This window comes from Theropithecus gelada, chromosome 8 (assembly GCF_003255815.1).
Source record: "Theropithecus gelada isolate Dixy chromosome 8, Tgel_1.0, whole genome shotgun sequence".
Lineage (NCBI taxonomy): Eukaryota > Metazoa > Chordata > Mammalia > Primates > Cercopithecidae > Theropithecus > Theropithecus gelada.
In genome coordinates, this window is record NC_037676.1 from 52,348,821 (window position 1) to 52,367,410 (window position 18,590).

At 35.4% G+C, this 18,590-nt stretch overlaps 1 protein-coding gene and 1 non-coding gene across 4 annotated transcripts in view; both read left to right on the forward strand.

The window, feature by feature from the left end:
* SNTG1 (syntrophin gamma 1) overlaps positions 1–18,590 on the forward strand; it is an 883,016-nt gene that overhangs the window by 321,900 nt on the left and 542,526 nt on the right. The gene's annotated exons all lie outside the window — the stretch shown is intronic.
* LOC112630819 lies at positions 3,259–3,364 on the forward strand. Its single transcript, XR_003120956.1, has one exon. It is a non-coding gene; the product is annotated as a U6 spliceosomal RNA (small nuclear RNA).

Below are 18,590 nucleotides of genomic sequence, written 5' to 3' on the forward strand. Positions count from 1 at the left end.
TCATATCTTGTGAGAATTCACTTACTATCCATGAGAACAGCATGATGGAAACTGCCCCCATAATCCAATTACTCAGCTGTAAATGAGGATGAGTTGACAATGGAATTTCTCCTAATATCAGGGGTATCAGAATAATTTCTGATTTCCCTGATCCACTTTCTCCTAGAGTCACTGCTGATATCACCAAGGATTGTTGCAGTGTGTGGTTCAGGCTTCCAAATATTTTAGGTTTTTGAAGATACTTCATTAATATTGTTATAGATATTCTTCCTAGTTTTGTTTGTTCCTTTAATTATTCACTAGGTTTATACTGCTTATGCTGTTGTTTCATTTATTTCAGGGATCAGGGGAGAGTTAAAGATTTGGGGGTAGGTAAATCTACCATTATCTTTCCAGACCTTGGTCTCAATTTGATAGTATGCTCAGCAGTTAGAACAGAATCAAGTTAAAAACCCCAATTATCCTTTCTGATATAAGAACAACCTTTGAGCTCCATCGCATCTGAAAATTCACTAAGTAATTATAATCTTTTGGCTTCTGCAATGGGCAGGAAGTTGTAGGAATATTTGTAAGAACAGTTAATGCTAAAAATATTGGGGTTAATGGAAAGACATACTACAGTCTCTCTTGGTATTTGCGGAGGGAGCTCATTAATATGCCTGTTAGACTTTTGCAATGAGACATGCTTAGATATTTCCATTTGAAGGAAGTAAATGAACCAAAAAGGAAATACTATTTTTGCTCCTGCAATACAGACAAAGCTTTGCATATTGTTTACTTTCGCAAGGATTCCAAGCACTGTTCTTTTATGAAGTTGGTTTTGTATTTTTAATTTCAGTAGAAAGTGACAACAGGCTGAATTGCTTTTCTGAATATCGGAATTCACAATTTCTCCTTAATAATGTTTGTGGAATAAATGAGATTTACTTAGCTAAAAAATTTAAAATTCTAGTAAGTCTTTTTAGTTACATTTGAAATAATTTAAATTTTATGAACCATCCTGAATCCTGAACTCTACTTTTGCTTTGTGACTTCTTAGAACAAACTAAACCTGTCGCAAGATTTTATATATTATGTAAAAAACAATTTTGTAGCAAGAGAGCTCTCCTCTATGATTAGCAGGAAAGGCGGGAAACAAGCAGCACAGAGGGTCCTGGAGTCCAGTCGAGCTCCATCCTCCCTGACATTGTCTCAGCCCATAGTTAAGCAACACTTCAGTTCTTCATGTTGGCCATGTTCCCTCACCCATAAGTGCTTTATAGCATAATGTTTAAACAAAGAAAACAAGTTTTTATAACATAATGCTTAAACAAAGAAAAGAAATTTATGCTTAAGTAATTTTGATTTACCAGTTTCTAAAATAGAGGTATTTCCCATGAGAGATTCATATTCCAATTTCATATTTTTTAATCTCAAGGTGATGATTTATATTTTTCTTTTTTTTTCCCCTAGCAATGAAGGGTGATAAATAGAAGAAAGGTAGTCTAGATGTAATTAAACCTTGATAAATTCAAACAGAGTCCACTGTAAAAAGCCATTAGGGAGTTTATGAGGTCATAGGATAGTCTTCTCTTTCCTTGGGAAGTTAGAGTAAGTAGAAAGACAATTTCCTCTCAGTCTGGATAAAGGCTAGTGGCAGAGTAAAAAGTTCTGATACACTTATACTTCCAGAGTTAATGTTTACATTTGTTTTGTGTTTTTAATTTTACAAAGTGTTTTGAAATATTGTGATTCATTAATTTTTTTTTTCCTCTCTAGCTACTGATTTATGTGAACCTACATTACATTTAAGGTCAAATATATAGAAAGAAGAACAGAGAGTGTGAATGGCAATGGCTTGCCATCAGAGAGGTACTTTGAGAAAGACAAGTTCAGACTGAATGTTACTAGGTGAGGTGACAGAATGGTTCCAGGTAAATGGAGGAAAAACAATATTTTTTAATGTGTGGCAATATTCTGTTGAAGTTTAGTCTCTAGCCTGCCACAGTGACAAAGGTGAAACTATGCAATATTTCTATGAATCTGTTTAGGGGCTGGAGTAAGGAGCAATCATTTAGGTGGGTGGTGTCTGATGTTCCAGTGGGCAGACATTCAGCATCTATGAAGCTTCTTCAAGGCCTTAAGTATTGCTTTTAGGTTTATGTGAACAGACTTTAATTTTCGCGAAGAGAAGAGTAAGGTGATGTCCCAATGTGAAGAGGAAGTTGCAAAAACAGTTTTCATAGTGTGCCAACATGAACTAAGTTAGAACTATATTGATGAGCAGGGTTAATGATTCGTACTAGATGGGATGATAATGAACTTTAAAATTAAGCAGTAATTCCTCTTCTCAGCTTGGATGTGCCTCAGAGGATGCAGGTAGAACTTGGGAAGCAATAAGGATCCCACTGCCCAGCATTAACATACCAGTCTCAGGTCATCTGCTCACAGTCTTGAGGTTCTCACTGCAAACACTAAACCTCACTTCTGGAGTGATGGGGGATTTAGGCTGAGGCTCTGCCTTCTTTTATGTACCACACCTATATATACCTGTGGCTTGGAAGGGACATTATTTAACCCATGTGCCTCAGAGTTGTTGAAAATAAAGGCAAGAAGAAGTGGATATGCTTGGTTATGAGTTAAAGTGTGAATTCTTGTCATCACTACTAATCAATTAGGGAGGGCCTTTATCATTATCTTAAAAGCTTATTTTAAAAAATATTGTCGGAGAAGGGAAACGGATGTCATGTGATCATATCAGGCATCTATCTAACATGTTATTTCTGTTCATCCTAAAGTCATCCTACTTATTCTCATGTTTTATGGATTACTATTACTAATATTACTTAGTATTAATTCTTGGTAAATTTTAAAATTATGTATATGTGTGTGTGTCTTTGTTCATTTGAAATGCTTCAATTAAATGTCTCAGATATGGTAATTTCTAAAGAGCAGAAATTTATTTCTCATAGTTCTGGAAGCTGGGAAATCCAAGATGAAAATCCCAGCATTTGGTTAGTGAGGACCTTCTTGCTGCATCCTCACTTGGCAGAAGACAAAAGAGCAAGCTGGCTGCATGCTGCTATGTGAGGCATATGTTGTAAGGGACTTGGTTCCATTAACAGAGGAGGTGTTTTCATGGCCTAATTACTTCATAAAGGCCCCACGTCTTACTACCATCGTATTGGCAACACTGGAATTTTGGAGGGGACGCATTCAAATTGCAGCATACATATATTCAGAGCATGTATGTATGTACTCTTAAGAACCCTTGCTTTCATGCTCATTTTGCAACACAGATACTAATATTGTAAAGATACAGAGAAGATTAGCATGGCTCCTAGGTAAGGATGATAAGCGGATTCATGAAATATTTCATATTTAATAAATAAATACATAAAAGAACTTTTGTCTTCCCTTCCCTCAAGCCTCCAATGTTCTTGAACCTTCTGGCTGTTAAGAAGCCTGTTCAGGAGTGAGAATCTGGTCATTAACCTACACCCAGGTCAGCTCATCCCCAAAGCCCTGGAGGCCAGCAACAGGTAGGACAAATCTAGATTGGGACTCTCACTGCCAGTTAATCCGTGAAACTCTGGGCAGCTCACTCTCTCTGAACCTCACTTTTCCCATCTGTAAAATGAAATGCTCCCTCCTAACTGGAGCCCTCCTTCCTCTCGATGGATCACCAGATAGATAGATAGATACATAGATGATAAATAGATGATAGATAGACAGATACACACACATATCTACATATATATAATACATATATAAAATACATCTACACATATATAATACATAATCTACATATATACTATATATGTATATATACACATATATTCTTATGCATACATATATATGTATACATAAAAAAGCAAATATATATATATGTGTGTGTGTGTGTGCATATATATATATATGAGAAAAGATCCCCAGATGATTAGACTACAACAAAGGCACCTTCCATCTTTCTGGTTGCTAAAACTCTATTTAAGATAAGGTAAAGGAGAAAATAAGTTATTTCCCTAGTGTTGGGCATGCAAATACATCTGGAGATATAATTGTCATCAAACAACACAAATGTTCATAGCTTGCTTAACACATCCCCAGAGCCCTCACATCCAGAAGCTCTTAAAGCTACTACATTCACTATGCAGATCCACACAGTAATTTTCTAACCTAAACTCTTCTTTCTTAAAAGGATTGTTACAGTTAAATGAATGGTGACTTGAAATCTGGTTCACATCTTTATTTTAAAAAAAATTACAGTGATGAAAAAGAAGTTATGTTTGATAATTATCAGGAGCTAAAGCAGCAGAGCCTTTACAAAGAGGAGTTACAGAACACTTTTCCTCTGAGTTTCCAAAGCAGTAACCTAACTATCAGAAGAAAGGGAATGGATACACCCTGAGATATTTAGGAGCATATCTGGAATCACTTCTGGTGGAAATATGTTTCTGAAACCTAGAGGTAATTTTTAATGTATTTTTCCACATTTTCTGTCTTATCGATATTTTTATTTGGTTTATCATAAAGAAAATGTCTTATATAAAGCTTTGAATAAAGCTGATGCTCTAAGAAGATGCATTCTAGACCAGGTGTGGTGGCTCACACCTGTAATCCCAGGACTTTGGGAGGCAGAGGTGGGTGGATCACTTGAGGTCAGGAGTTCAAGATGAGCCTGGTCAACATAGTGAAACCTCCTCTCTACCAAAATACAAAAATTAGCTGGACATGGTGGTGTGCGCCTGTAATCCCAACTACTTAGGAGGCTGAAGAAGGAGAATCACTTGAACCTGGGAAGTGGAGGTTGCCGTGAGCCAAGATTGTGCCACTGCACTCCAGCCTGGGTGAAAGAGTGAGAATCCATCTCAAAAAAAAAAAAAAAAAAAGGCTGAGCCCAGTGGCTCACGCCTGTAATCCCAGCACTTTGGGAGGCCGAGGCGGGCGGATCACAAGGTCAGGAGATCGAGACCACGGTGAAACCCTGTCTCTACTAAAAATACAAAAAATTAGCCTGGTGTCGTGGCGGGCGCCTGTAGTCCCAGCTACTCAGGAGGCTGAGGCAGGAGAATGGCGTGACCCCGGGAGGCGGAGCTTGCAGTGAGCCGAGATCCGGCCACTGCACTCCAGCCTGGGGGACAGAGCGAGACTCCGTCTCAAAAAAAAGAAAAAAAAAAAAGAAAAGAAAAAAACAGAAAGTGTATTGTATTTATTCTGTAGCTTTTTATGGAAGCTTATGTACTGATGTGAACCCCCCAAATATGTACACATTCCAACTTGTGAGGTGTAGGAGTGGGTAGTCATTATCTACCCTGTATCTTTCCGTTACTTTGTTTGTATAGCCATATCTATATCACCTATGTATTATCATGTTATTACTATATAATCATCTATTATCACATATTATCTATTTATATTACCATATTATCTATTTAAGGAAAATATAAGCATGCAAATAAACATAGAAAATATAAGCACATATACTACCTTTTACTTATTTATGTGCTTATAGAAAATAAATAATGTATTTTTTAGAATAGCATTGCATAGAAATCATGAAATTTTCTTTGATTCATGCAGGACTTATAGAGCATGTCTGTTGAGATCTATGAGTTTGTCTATTATTTCTATTAAGGTTTTGAAATAGTTTTTTGAATATTGACACAAAATAAATAAATTTAACTTCTGAGAGTTAATTACATATCAGAATTAGTAAACTGTTGAACAAAAAAAATACGTCTATAAAATATTTAAGAATAAATTGACAGCTAATGGTATATGTTTGGATAAATGAGTCCTGAATTATCTTAATACATATTTAAAAGACCTCTGTGAAAATTAATTATATTCTAGTATTTTAACAGTCTGACCAAAAATTACGTGATAATATTATCTGACATTTCAGGTTCATAAAAAATTGCAATTATATATGCTTAGTTAGGATTTGATGCAAGTGTAGGGTTTCTGAATTTACAGATATTTTTGAATAATTTAATTATGGAGTAACTTTTCCCTATTTTACTAAAAATTATCTAGATCAATTTGATTTTTAAAGATCCTCTCATCTTTCTTTCCACCTATACTGTATCCATCTTAGAAATTAAAACTCTCCGAATTTGAAGGGATTTTAAAATGCAAATGTCTGTTTGCTACTTCAAACAATTTTACCCATTGTTTAACCATTTTTAAACATCTTCAGGGATACAGAACTCACCAGTTTTAACACAACACTTTTTGGGCCTACTCTAAGAGCAAATGTGATGCATTTTAAGGAATTTGTGTGTGGGCCAGGTCTCAGGGTAATTAATTATTATTATTTTTTTTAGTGTGCCATGGACATACACACAGATTACATGTTCTAGAATGTTAAACTAGAGTTTAAAACTCTAATAAGTTTCTTCTTTTCATTTTATGAAAAAAGCAAATACACGGTGCAAGAATGAACATATGATTTAGGATAGGAATAATTGATATATCCCCTGATATCTCCTTTTACTTCATTGAGATAACCATAGAAGAATGAGGAATAGACTTCTGTGTCATTGAGCTTGTGTTTTAGGGGAAGGGGAATATATTAGGCCATTCTTGCATTGCTATAAAGAAATACCTGAGACTGGGTGATTTATAAAGAAAAGAGGTTTAATTGGCTCATGGTTCTTCAGGCTATACAAGCAGGTTGATGGCATCTGCTTGGCTTCTGGGGAGGCTCAGGGAGCTTTTACTCATAGCAGAAAGTGAAGTGGAAGCAGACATGCAGGAGCAAGAGACAGAGAGTAGTGGGAAGTGGAGTACCCACAGTTTAAAACACGTAGATTTTGAGAGTACCACTCACTATCACGAGGACAGCACCAAGTCATAAGAAATCCACTCCCATGTCCCAAACACCTCCCACCAGGCCCCACTGCCAACAATGGGGATTACAATTCAACATGAGATTTAAGAGGCGACAAATATCCAAACAATATCTGATAAGTATTTTAGTAAGTGGGGAAACTCTTTTTTTCACTGCATTAACAGGCTCAAAGTATCAAGGCAGGCCTACAAAATCCCACCTTAGATCCTTCTGTTATTCATATTTGTGTTTCACAGCACTCTAAAATATAAGTCATGAGCTTCAAAACCATATCCCCGATTCCAAAAGTCTGTGAATGTCCTACCTGAAGCATATATATTTTTAAATTCTAGGTTGAGCACGCTTAATTTTCTGTTTCATTCAGGAGGACTATGGTTACTTTAAATTTTAATATAAAATTTAGCTGCTCTGAACATAGGGAGCTCTATTAGCACAGCAGACATTCTCATGGGCTCCATCCTGAATATCTACCGCATCCACAAATATAAGAATATTTACCAACTCTTTGCCAATGTAAGACCGCATAATGGTTAGTTAAGCATCAAGACATTCATGGTTAAGAAAAACTTGCAGTCTCAAATATGCTTGGCGATCACAGAATAGATGCTAGATTGTAATTCACAGAGGGAAAGGGATAGACAGACATTCTCAAAGCTAGGAGTAATTTTCATTAGAAAAATTTTATTGTACAGTTTAAAGTATGATTCATGTTAATACAAGTAAATGCCATTTTTACATTTTTCCCATTATCTTTCTTGCAACAAAAGTTTTATTATGTTTTCTTGGTTAGATCAGAGCAATTGCAACTCTCAAGGTGTCTAGGAATAGTCTCAGTGCATGTGTATGCAGCAATAAACATGTTTCATTCTTGGGGTCAGTGAGATTGTTCTCTCTCTTCCAAATGGCCTAAGAAGTCAACAGACCAAATCATGTTTGGGGTTTCTCTCACACTCCTGAAAGCACTCTGATCTGGAGTTTTCAGTAATTCCTTGATTTGGGACAGATCACCAGACTATAGATTCTTTGATTTCTTCTACTTTGTTAAGTTTGATAGTTAAATAAGTAGCAGCATGGTATGGAGGGAGGAGCAGAAACTGTAAAGTGAATGTAAAATAGCCCAGGTATGGTGGTTCACACCTGTAATCTCAGCACTTTGGGAGGCCAAGGCATGCAGATCACCTGAGATCAAAAGATCGAGACCATCTTGGCCAACCAGATGAAACCCCATCTCTACTCAAAATACTAAAAATACAAAAATTAGCCGAGCATGGTGGTGCATGCCTGTAAACTAAGCTAGTTGGGAGGCTAAGGCACGAGAATCCCTTGAACTCAGGTGGCAGATGTTGCCATGAGCCGATATCGTGCCACTGCACTTCAGCCTAAGTTGCAGAGTAAGAGTCTGTCTCAAACAAACAAACAAACAAAAGAAAAGAAAACAAAACATAAAAAGAATGTAAAATAGATGTCAAGTACTCTTCTCATTGTGACCTGGGGCTTCTCAGCCATCCCTGTGAGCTCAACTTTCTTATATGTCAAAGTTGTAACACTATAGTGATGAGAATATTTTCATCTTGTGGTAGTCATTATGCGTGATAGAATGTATAAGAACAACTTTGCAAACTGTGAAAACTTTGTCGACTATTAAGAATTATATCAATGGCTATCCCATTTGTCCTCAAATTAGGGTAACTGCTAAACAATTATAATCTCAAAAGCCTTGATCAATAAAAGAGCCAGATAAAGACTTTATCTATTTTGTAATTAAAGAAAAACAGTGGAAAATACTAAATAATCCCTATTAAAATGTATTAAAATCTCTCATGCACAGAAGTAATATAGACCTGATACTAGATGCATAAAATGTGAAACTATTATAATAGGTAAGTAGATATTGTTTGATCATTTAAAATTGGAGTAGAAATAAAACATCCCTAATGTGCTTATTCTTTGGTAAGTTGCTAGGGCTATAGTAACAGTGATCCACCAACTAGATAGCTTAAGGAGCAGATACAAGGGGACATCAAAAAGTGTGTGGAAAAATGGAATTAAAAGATAACAACAAAAATATCAGCTCTATTTCTCAACATAAGTTCCATCAAGTTTAACACACTTTCGTAAATGATGATACCAGATACCAGTCATTTAGTTCATCCATAAAGACCCGAGGATCCTGAGAATAGAACCATGTCAATGCACTCTTTTTAACATTACTAAGTGAAGAAAAATGAGTGTCTTTCTTTTTTTTTTTTTAATTAAAAAAGAAAAAAGAAGTCAGAAGGAACCAAATCAGGGTTGTAAGGTGGATGCGTAATGATTTCCCTCGAAACACTCACAAAATTGCCCTTATTTGATGACAGGAATGAACAGGAGCATTGTCATGGTGAAGAAGGGCTCTTTGGTGAAGATTTCTTGGGTATTTTTCTGCTACAGTATTGGTTAACTTTCTCAAATCACTCTCATGATAGAAAGATATCATGATTTGACCCTCCAGAAAGTCAACAAACAAAATGCCTTGAGCATCCGAAAGACTGATGTCATGCTCTTGACTGGTAAACTTTGGCATTGACTAAACTACTTCCACCTCGTTTTAGCCACTGCTTCAGTTGTGCTTTGTCTTCTGGATAGAAACACTGAAGCCACTGTTACAATTCTTTAAGTAAGTGCTTCAGGATCTTGACCTCACTTGTTTAAGATTTCCAATGAAAGTTCGGCTCTTGTCTGTAGCTGATCTTGACACAAAGGACTTGGTACCCACTGAATGGAAAGTTTGCTTACCTTTAATTTTTCCATCAGAATTTAGTGAGCTGAACCCATTGAGGTGTTGGCTATTGTTTCTGATATCAGTCATTGGCCCTCTTCCATTAGGGTATGAACAAGATGAACATTTTCTGCACAATTTCTGTATGGTCTACTGCTGCAGACTTCACCATGAATATTGTCTCATCCCTTCTTATAATGAGTTGTCCACTCACAAACGGCTGATTTCTTTGGGCATTGTCCCCATAAGCTGTTCATAAAGCATCCGTGATGTTACCATTCTTCCACCCAAGTTTCACCATATATTTGATGTTTGTTCTTGCTTCAGATTTAGTAGAATTCATATTGCTTTGATAGGGGCCATTTTCAAACTGAAGAAAGCATCATCCTTCTTAATGCCACAAACTAGATTTTGTTCAGCCATGTTATCATAAGTTAGTGCAAGTTACTTTGGTGCAAAAAAATCGAAATCTATGAATAGATTAAAAAAAATTAGAGACAAATACTCTGTCACCCAGGCTGCAGTGCAGTGGCATGATCATAGTTTAATGTAACCTCAAACTCTTGGGTTCTGGTAGTCCTCCTGCTTCAGCCTCCTGAGTAGCCAGGGCTAATGGTGCATTCCACCAGTGCAAACTAAAGTGTTTTTTTTTTTTTTGGTTTGTTTGTTTTTGTTTTTGTTTTTTTTTCTTTTTTGGAGAGACTGGGTCTTATTATGTTGCCCAGGCTGGTCTTGAAGTCCTGGGCTTAATAAAGTGATCCTCCCACCTCAGCTTCCCAAAGTGTTGGAATTACAGCTGTGAGCCATTGTGCTTGGTCCCATAGGTTTTTCATAATACACATTGTTCATGAGCTTTTTGAAGACCCTTTGTATTTATTGTATCATAATTTTGTAGGCAAGAAGTCTGAGATCAAGTTGTTGGCAGAGTTGGTTTCTTCTGAGAACTATAAAGGAAATATTAGTTCTGGGACTCTTTCCTTGGCTTATATATGGTTATGGTCATCTTATCCTTGTGTCTCTTCACATCTTCTTCCCTCCATTTTTGTCTTTCTCTGTACCCAAATTTCCCTATTTATAAAGACATGTGTCATGTTAAATTTAGAGTCCACACACATGTCTTTATTTTAAGTTGATTAGTTCCGCAAAAACCTTATCTCCATATAAGGTCAGATTCTAAGGTGCAAGTAGTTAGGGCTTCAACATCTGCATAATGGTGGGGGAAGGAAATCGTCAACCCATAAAGTAGTCCATGTTTAAAAGTATAGCACCCAAATCAAAGCTCCTTATTTGACAACTATAGAGCTTCCTGTCTCTCCATATTTGACTTTCAATTTCTCTTCAGTCATATGATTTTAAACTCAATTCTCCCAAGGACAAACATGCTGTTATACATCTTTGCATTTCCAAAAGTTGATTTACTTATCCCAAAGATTTTTTCCTTGCTTGACACCTTCATAAATCTCTCTGCATACTACTTTCCTCAGTCAGACTATTAAATCTCCAGTGAAGCCTTTTTCTAACACCTACTTCACCCTTAATGATAAATTCTCCACATTACAAGGCCTCTCTGTTCTTTGTAATGAGTTTATGCTCTTTGAAATGAATAACTCTATCTCTAGATATATCCAGAGACCACTACAAAAATAAGGTACAGAATACACGGCAACCACTAAATATATGTTAAAAGAACAAATAAAAAGAGAACAAAGTGATTAGAGAGATAGAAATAAAGATGGTGGTGCTGCTGATTGTGATATTAACAATAACTCATATTTCTTGAGTAGTTACCATATGCCAGGTTTGTGCTAATTGTTTTGTAAATTCTATTCTCACTTTACAAATAAAATATTATAATTTGGCTAAATATCCTGCCTCAGCTTACAAAGCCACTAGAAGGAAATGCCAAAAGAGAGTGCCATCAGCATGGTGGCTATCAAGGTAATGTCAAAATTCCTGTGGAGCATGGGAGCCCAGCCCAGCATAACACCAAATAGAGTGGAGTATGGTACCCTGCATCTGCCACACTGTATCTCCTACTAGATCAGATCACAGACAGGAGAAAATTCTTCCTACAAGGAAAATATAAGCTGGAGACACTCAGTGGTCTTCATCACTGCCAGATATCAATGGTAACTGATAGAGGAGGATCTTCTAGTCCTTACAGGCCCTGAGTTCAGTGTAAAAATTGCTGGAAGTCTGCACAGTTTCAACTCATCCCCAGGGCAGGAGTCCTCATGGCATCTGCAACCCCTATGACCTAAGCAGCCATGGCACAGGCTTGGACATCGGAGCAGAGTTCTGCATAGCAGCAAAACTGCAAGCACCTGTCCTCACAAACAGCCAGGCCAGAGGCAGTCCTGCCTCATAAGCTGGCCTCATCTCAGCAGAGAGGATTGGGGGCAACCCCTGGACCCACATGTACCTGCCCCTAGCTTGACAGCTGCCTGGAGGTAAACCCATTTCTCTAGAGAGAACTCTTGTTCAGTTGTTTAACATATACACACCCACCCCTGCCCCTTACAGCCCTGGCAGTGACCCTGACAATTCAGAAGAGCCTGCCACAAAATCTATTTGACTTCCATGCCTGCATGTGTCCTGCTAATGACTAGTCCACTACCCTTGTGCCTAGCAGAACAACACCATAGTCACAAACTCCTGTAGCCTAGGCCTATAATAATCTCAGATATCACAATCAAAGGTTATAAATGAAGCATCTGTACAGAGAACATGCTACTGAGTTCACCCAGAACCAAAGCCAATGCCACATTCTCAACCAACATCCTGGGATCCATTTACAATAAAAAGCCTTTTCCTATGAAAGTTACTCCATAAATTGGAAAAAAAAATTGTTCTGCTAGATACACAGATATCAATGTATGGATACAAGAAACAAAAAAGAAAGAAAATACAACAACCACAAAATAACACAGTTCTTTGTCTCTAGCAACAGATCATAAATGAAAGGATATTTATAAAATGCTTGAAAAAGATTTCCAAATAATGATTTCAAGGAAACTCAGTGAGATATAGGAGGACCTAGAAAAACAACTCAATGAAATCAGAAAATCAATTATTATGTGAATGAAAAACATAATAAAGAGATAGATATTATAAAAAACAGAATTGTTGGAGCTGAAGAATTTAATAAATGAAATAAAAATATAATACAGAGCTTTGACAACACTAGATCAAGCAGAAAGAAGAATCTCTGAGCTTAAAAGTAGGCATTTTGAAATAACCCAATCAGAGAAAAATTTTAAAAAGGAAAGAAGAATGAAAAAGAATGAAGAAAACCTATGTGATATATGGGACTTCATTAAGCAAACAAATATTCACATTATACAAGTGCCACAGAAGAAAAAAATAACCAAGGTATAGTAAACTTACTTAACAAAATAATAGCTGAAAAGTTCTCAAGTCTTATGGGAGATATGGATATCCATATCTAAGAAGCTCAAAAGTTTTCAATGATTTTTAACCCAAAAATATTCTTTCCAAAGCACATTATAAACAAAATGTCAAAGGTTAAAGACAAAGAATTCAAAAGCTGCAAGAGATAAAGGTCAAGATACATATAGGGGAATTTCCATTAGACTGACAGCGTATCTCTCAGCAGAATCTCTGCATGCCAGGAAAAAAAATTGATGACATACTACAAATATTGAAAGATAATAAACAAACAAAAAGAAAACAAACAAACAAAAACAAAAAATTTCTCACAGCCAAGAATATTATATCCAGCAAAGCTATTCTTCAGGAATAGCAAAACAAAGACCTTTGCAGACAAGCAAAAACTGAGAGAATCCATCACAATTAAAATGACCTTACTAGAAATGTTTAAAGAAATGCTAAAAAAGGAAACAAAAGGACAGTAATTAATATTATGAAAATACAACACTCATCAGTATAGGTAAATGCATAACCATACCCATAATTCCCTAGTGCTGCAATTGTGCTATGTAAATTCTTCAGTATCACAGTATGTAGGTCTAAATTCAAAAAGGTCAAAACCACCAATAGCTGCAATTAATGACTAAGGAACACACAGAAGATAAATATACAAATTATGGTAACCAAAATGCAAATTAAAAGGGAGAGGGAAAAAAGTCTATAGTATTTTTATGTGACCAAAGTTAAGTTGTTATCAGCTTAAAATAGGCTACTATACCTACAAGACTTTTCATGTTAACCTTATGGTAACCACACACACACACACAGACAAAATTCCAGTAAATGTACAAAGGAGAAAGAGAAAATAAACAAAATTTAGCATTACAGAAGACCACCAAACCAGAGAGGTAAACAATGAGAGAAGGAGAAAGAAAGAAAATATCTACAGAACAACCAAAAAAAATGTTAACAAACTTGAGGAGTAATTATTTGCCTGTAAATTATAACATGAAGTTAAGTGGATTAAATTTTCTAATTTAGGTTTAGAGTAGTTAAAAGAATAAAAAACAAAATCCCACTATTTGTTGCCTATAACAGATGCACTTCACCATTAAACACAGGCAGACTGAAAGTGAAAGGACAGAAAAATATATTTCTTACAAATTGAAACCAAAACCAAGCAGAGATACCCATACTTATATCAGATAAAATATACATTAAGTGAAAAACTCAGAAAAGACAAATAACATTATTATATAATAATAAAATAACTAATTCAACAAAAATGTATAAGAATTATAAATATGTATGCACCCAAGACAGGCCTAGCAAATATTACTAGACCTAAAGGAAGAGTTAGATAGAAATACAAAAATGGTAGGAGACTTCAAGTTCACATTTTCAACAATAGACAGATACTTTTAGACAGAACATTAATAAACAACAGACTCAAACTAGATCAAATGGACCTAATACATATTTACAGAACATTCCATCTACTGCTGCAGAATTTCAAGTTTTCTTAACTGCATATGGAACATTCTCCAGGACAGATTACATATTAGGCCACAAAACAAGTCTAAACAGATTTAAGAAGACGGAGATAGTATCAAGTACCTTTTCTGGTCACAGAAGTATAAAACTAGAAATTAACAAGGAAAACTTCAGAGACTTTACAAATACATGAAAATTAAACAGCATCCTCCACCTTAACCAATGGATCACTGAGAAAATTAAAGGAGAAATTTAAAAATTTCTTGAAACAAATGGTAACAAAAACATGTCATATGAACTGTATAGAACATAACAAAAGCAGTTCTATAAGAAAAGTTCATAGCAATAAACATCAAAAGAGGAAAATATTTATAATCAACAACCTAATTGTATAACTCAAGGAACTAGAAAAACAAGAATAAGCTAAGCCAAACTTTAGTAGTAGAAGGGAGCTAATAAAGCTCAGACCTAAATAAACAAAATAGAGACTAAAATAATTCATAAGATCAAGTAAACAAAGAGTTTTTTTTTTTTTTTTTTGAAAAGATAAGCTTAACAAACTCTCGGTTAGATTAACTGAGAAAATAAAAGAGAAAAACCCCAAATAAATAAAATCAGAGATAAAAAAATGAAACATTATTATTAAGATCACAGATATTATTAGAGACTACTTTTACCAATTGTATGCCAACAAATTCAAGAACATAGAAAAAAGGAATAAATTCTTGGTCACGTACAACCTATCAGGATTACATTTCAAAGAACAGAATAGCTAAACAAACCAATAACCAGTGAGAAAATAATAGTAGTCATAAAGTCTTCTATCAAAGAAAAGCCCAGATTCTGATTACTTCACTGCTGATTTCTACCAAATATGTAAAAAACAACCAGTAGCAATACTCTTTAAACTGTTTCAAAAAATTCAAGAAGAGGAAATACTTTCAGATATATTTTATGACGCAAGCATTATCCTGATTCCAAAACCAGATAAGGACCCAACAGAAAAGAAAAAGAGAGAACTACAGGCCAATATCCCTGATTAATATAGATGCAAGAATTCTCAACAAAATACTAACAAACTAAATTCACTAGCACATTTAAAAGATCATTCACCATGATCAAGTGGGATTTATCCCAGGAATGCAATGATGGTTCGACATACATAAAATAATAAATGTAACACATCACAATTCTAGAGAGAAAGACAAAAACCATACAAATATTTCAATAAACATAGAAAAAGCATTTACCAAAATTCAACATTTCTTCATAATAAAAACTCCCTACAAATTAGATATAGAAGAAATATATCACAACACAATATAACCCATATAGGACAAACTCCAGCTAACATTATACTGAAAGGGGAAAAGCTGGAAACTTTTCTTCTAAGATTAGGAACAAGACAGGGATGTTCAACTTCACCACTCTATTGAACATAATACTGGAAGTTCTAGCCAGAGCAAGAAAATAAATAAAGGGCATACACATTGGAAAAGAAAAAATCAAAGGGATTATATTTGTATATGACATGATCTAAAATGTAGAAAAACCTAAAGATGCTACCAAAAACAAAAAACAAAAAACAAAAAACAAAAAAACAAAAACTGTTGGAACTAATAACCAAAGTCAGTAAAGTTGTAGGAAACAATATCAACATACAAAAATCAGTAGTGTTGCTATACATTAATAGCAAACTATCTTAAAATTAAATCAAGAAAACAATTTCATTTGTAATAGCTACTCCCCAAAATAAAATCCCTTAAAATAAACTTAACCAAAGAGGAGAAATGTCTCTGCACTAGAGCTATACAATGTTCTTAAAAGAAACTGAAGAAAACACAAATAAATGGGGAAAAAAAAGCCCATGCTCATGTATTAAAATAATTAATATTGTTAAAACAGCCATACTCCCCAAAGCAATCTACTGATTTAATTCAATCTCTATCAAAACACCAATAACATTCTTCACAGAAGTAGAAAAAATAGTCCTAAAATTCGTATGGAATCACAAAAGACCCTAAGTAGCCAAAAATACATTGAGCAATAAAAATAAAGTGTAGACATCACACTACCTAACTTCAAAATATACTATAAGGCTGTAGTAATCAATAGAATATGACATTGGCATAAAATCAGACAGATAGACAAGTGAAAGAGAATGAGGAGTCCAAAATAAAATTAAGCACCTACAGTCAATATATTTTCAACAAAGGTGCAACAAACATACATTGGGGTAAATACAGTCTCCTTAATAAGTGATCCTGGGAAAATTGAATAGCCACACACAGTAGAATGAGATTAGACCCTTACATCTCACTAGATACAAAACTCAACTCAAAATGAATTAAATATTTAAATGTAAAATCTAAAACTATGAAACTACTAGAAGAAAACATAGGGGAAATGCTGCATGACATGGGGCTAGACAAGGATTTTTAAAACCTAAGAAGTACAGAAAGCAAAAGCAAAAGTGGACAGATGGCATTACATAAAACTAAAAGCTTTTGCACAGCAAATGAAACAATTAACAAAGTAAACTAATAACCTACATAATGGGAAAATTGTTTTCAAACTGTACATTTGTCAGGGTGTTAACATACCAAATATATAAGGAACTTAAACAACTCAAAACAACAACAAAATGACCCAATGAAGTAACAGGCAAAAGACCTTGTGTTAGCCCATTTGTGTTGGCATAAAGCGGTACCTGAGATGGGGTAATTTATAAAGAAAAGTGTTTTTTCTTTTCTTTTTTTTTTTTTTAACTTGCAGTTCTGCAGGTTGTACACAAAGCAGAGTGCTGGCATCTGCTTCTGGCAAGGGCCTCAGGACGCTTACCACCATGGTGGAAGGTGAAGGAAGAGCCCACAAGCCACATGGCAAGGCTAAGAACAACAGAAAGGGAGTGGGGGAGTGCCACACTCTTTTAAACAAACTGATCTTGAGTGAAGTCATTACCACTCATTACTGTGGGGAAGGCACCAAGGCAGTCACAAGGGATTCACCCCCATGACCCAAACACCTCCCACCAGGCCCTACCTCCAACATTGATTCAAATTTCAATATGAGATTTGGAGGGGACAAAACATCAAACCATGTCAGACCATAAAAGACACTTCTCAAGAGAAGAAATACAAAAGGCTAAGAAGTACATTAGAAAGTGCTCATCAGTAATAATGAGGGAAATGCAAATGAAAACCACAATAAGCAAGTAGAATGTCTATTATAAAAATCTCGAAAGAAAACAAGTGCTGGCGATGATGTAGAGACAGGGGAACATCTACACAACATTGATGGGACTGTAAATCCATATAGCCACAATTGAAAGCAGTATGGAGATTCCTTTAAGAATTAAAAATGAAGGCTGTGTGCAATGGCTCACTGTAATCCCAGCACTTTGGGAGGCTGAGGTGGGTGGATCACTTGAGGCCAAGAGTTGGAGACCAACCTGACCAATGTGGAGAAACCCTGTCTTTACTAAAAATATAAAATCAGCCAGGCATGGTGTCAGGCGCCTGTAATCCCAGCTACTCAGGAGGCTGAGGCAGGAGAATCACTTGAACCCAGGAGGCAGAGGTTGCAGTGATCCAAGATTGTGCCATTGCATTCCAGCCTGTACAACATGAGTAAAACTCCATCTCAAAAATAAAAGAAAATGAAATAAAAGTAGAACTATCATTTGAACCATTGGGTATATATCCAAGGGAAATGAAATTGGTATGTCTAAGAGACTTCTTCTCTCCCATGTTTACTGTAGCACTATTTCCAAAAGCCAATTTATGGAATCAACCCATGTATGCAACCATGGATGAAGGGAGAAAGAAAATGTAGTGTGTGTGTGTGTTCCATACATACACACACAAATGTATATACATATATATGTATACACATGCATATATATATACACACATATGTGTATATATGGAATGGAATATAATTCAGCTGTAGAAAGGAATAAAATCTTACCATTTGCAACAACATGGATGGACCTGAAGAACATTTTGTTAAGTGAAATAAGCCGTACACAAAAAGAACACATAATCTCATTCCATGTAGAATCTTAAAAAAAAAAAAAAAGTTGATCTCATAGAAGCAGGGAGTAGAACGAGG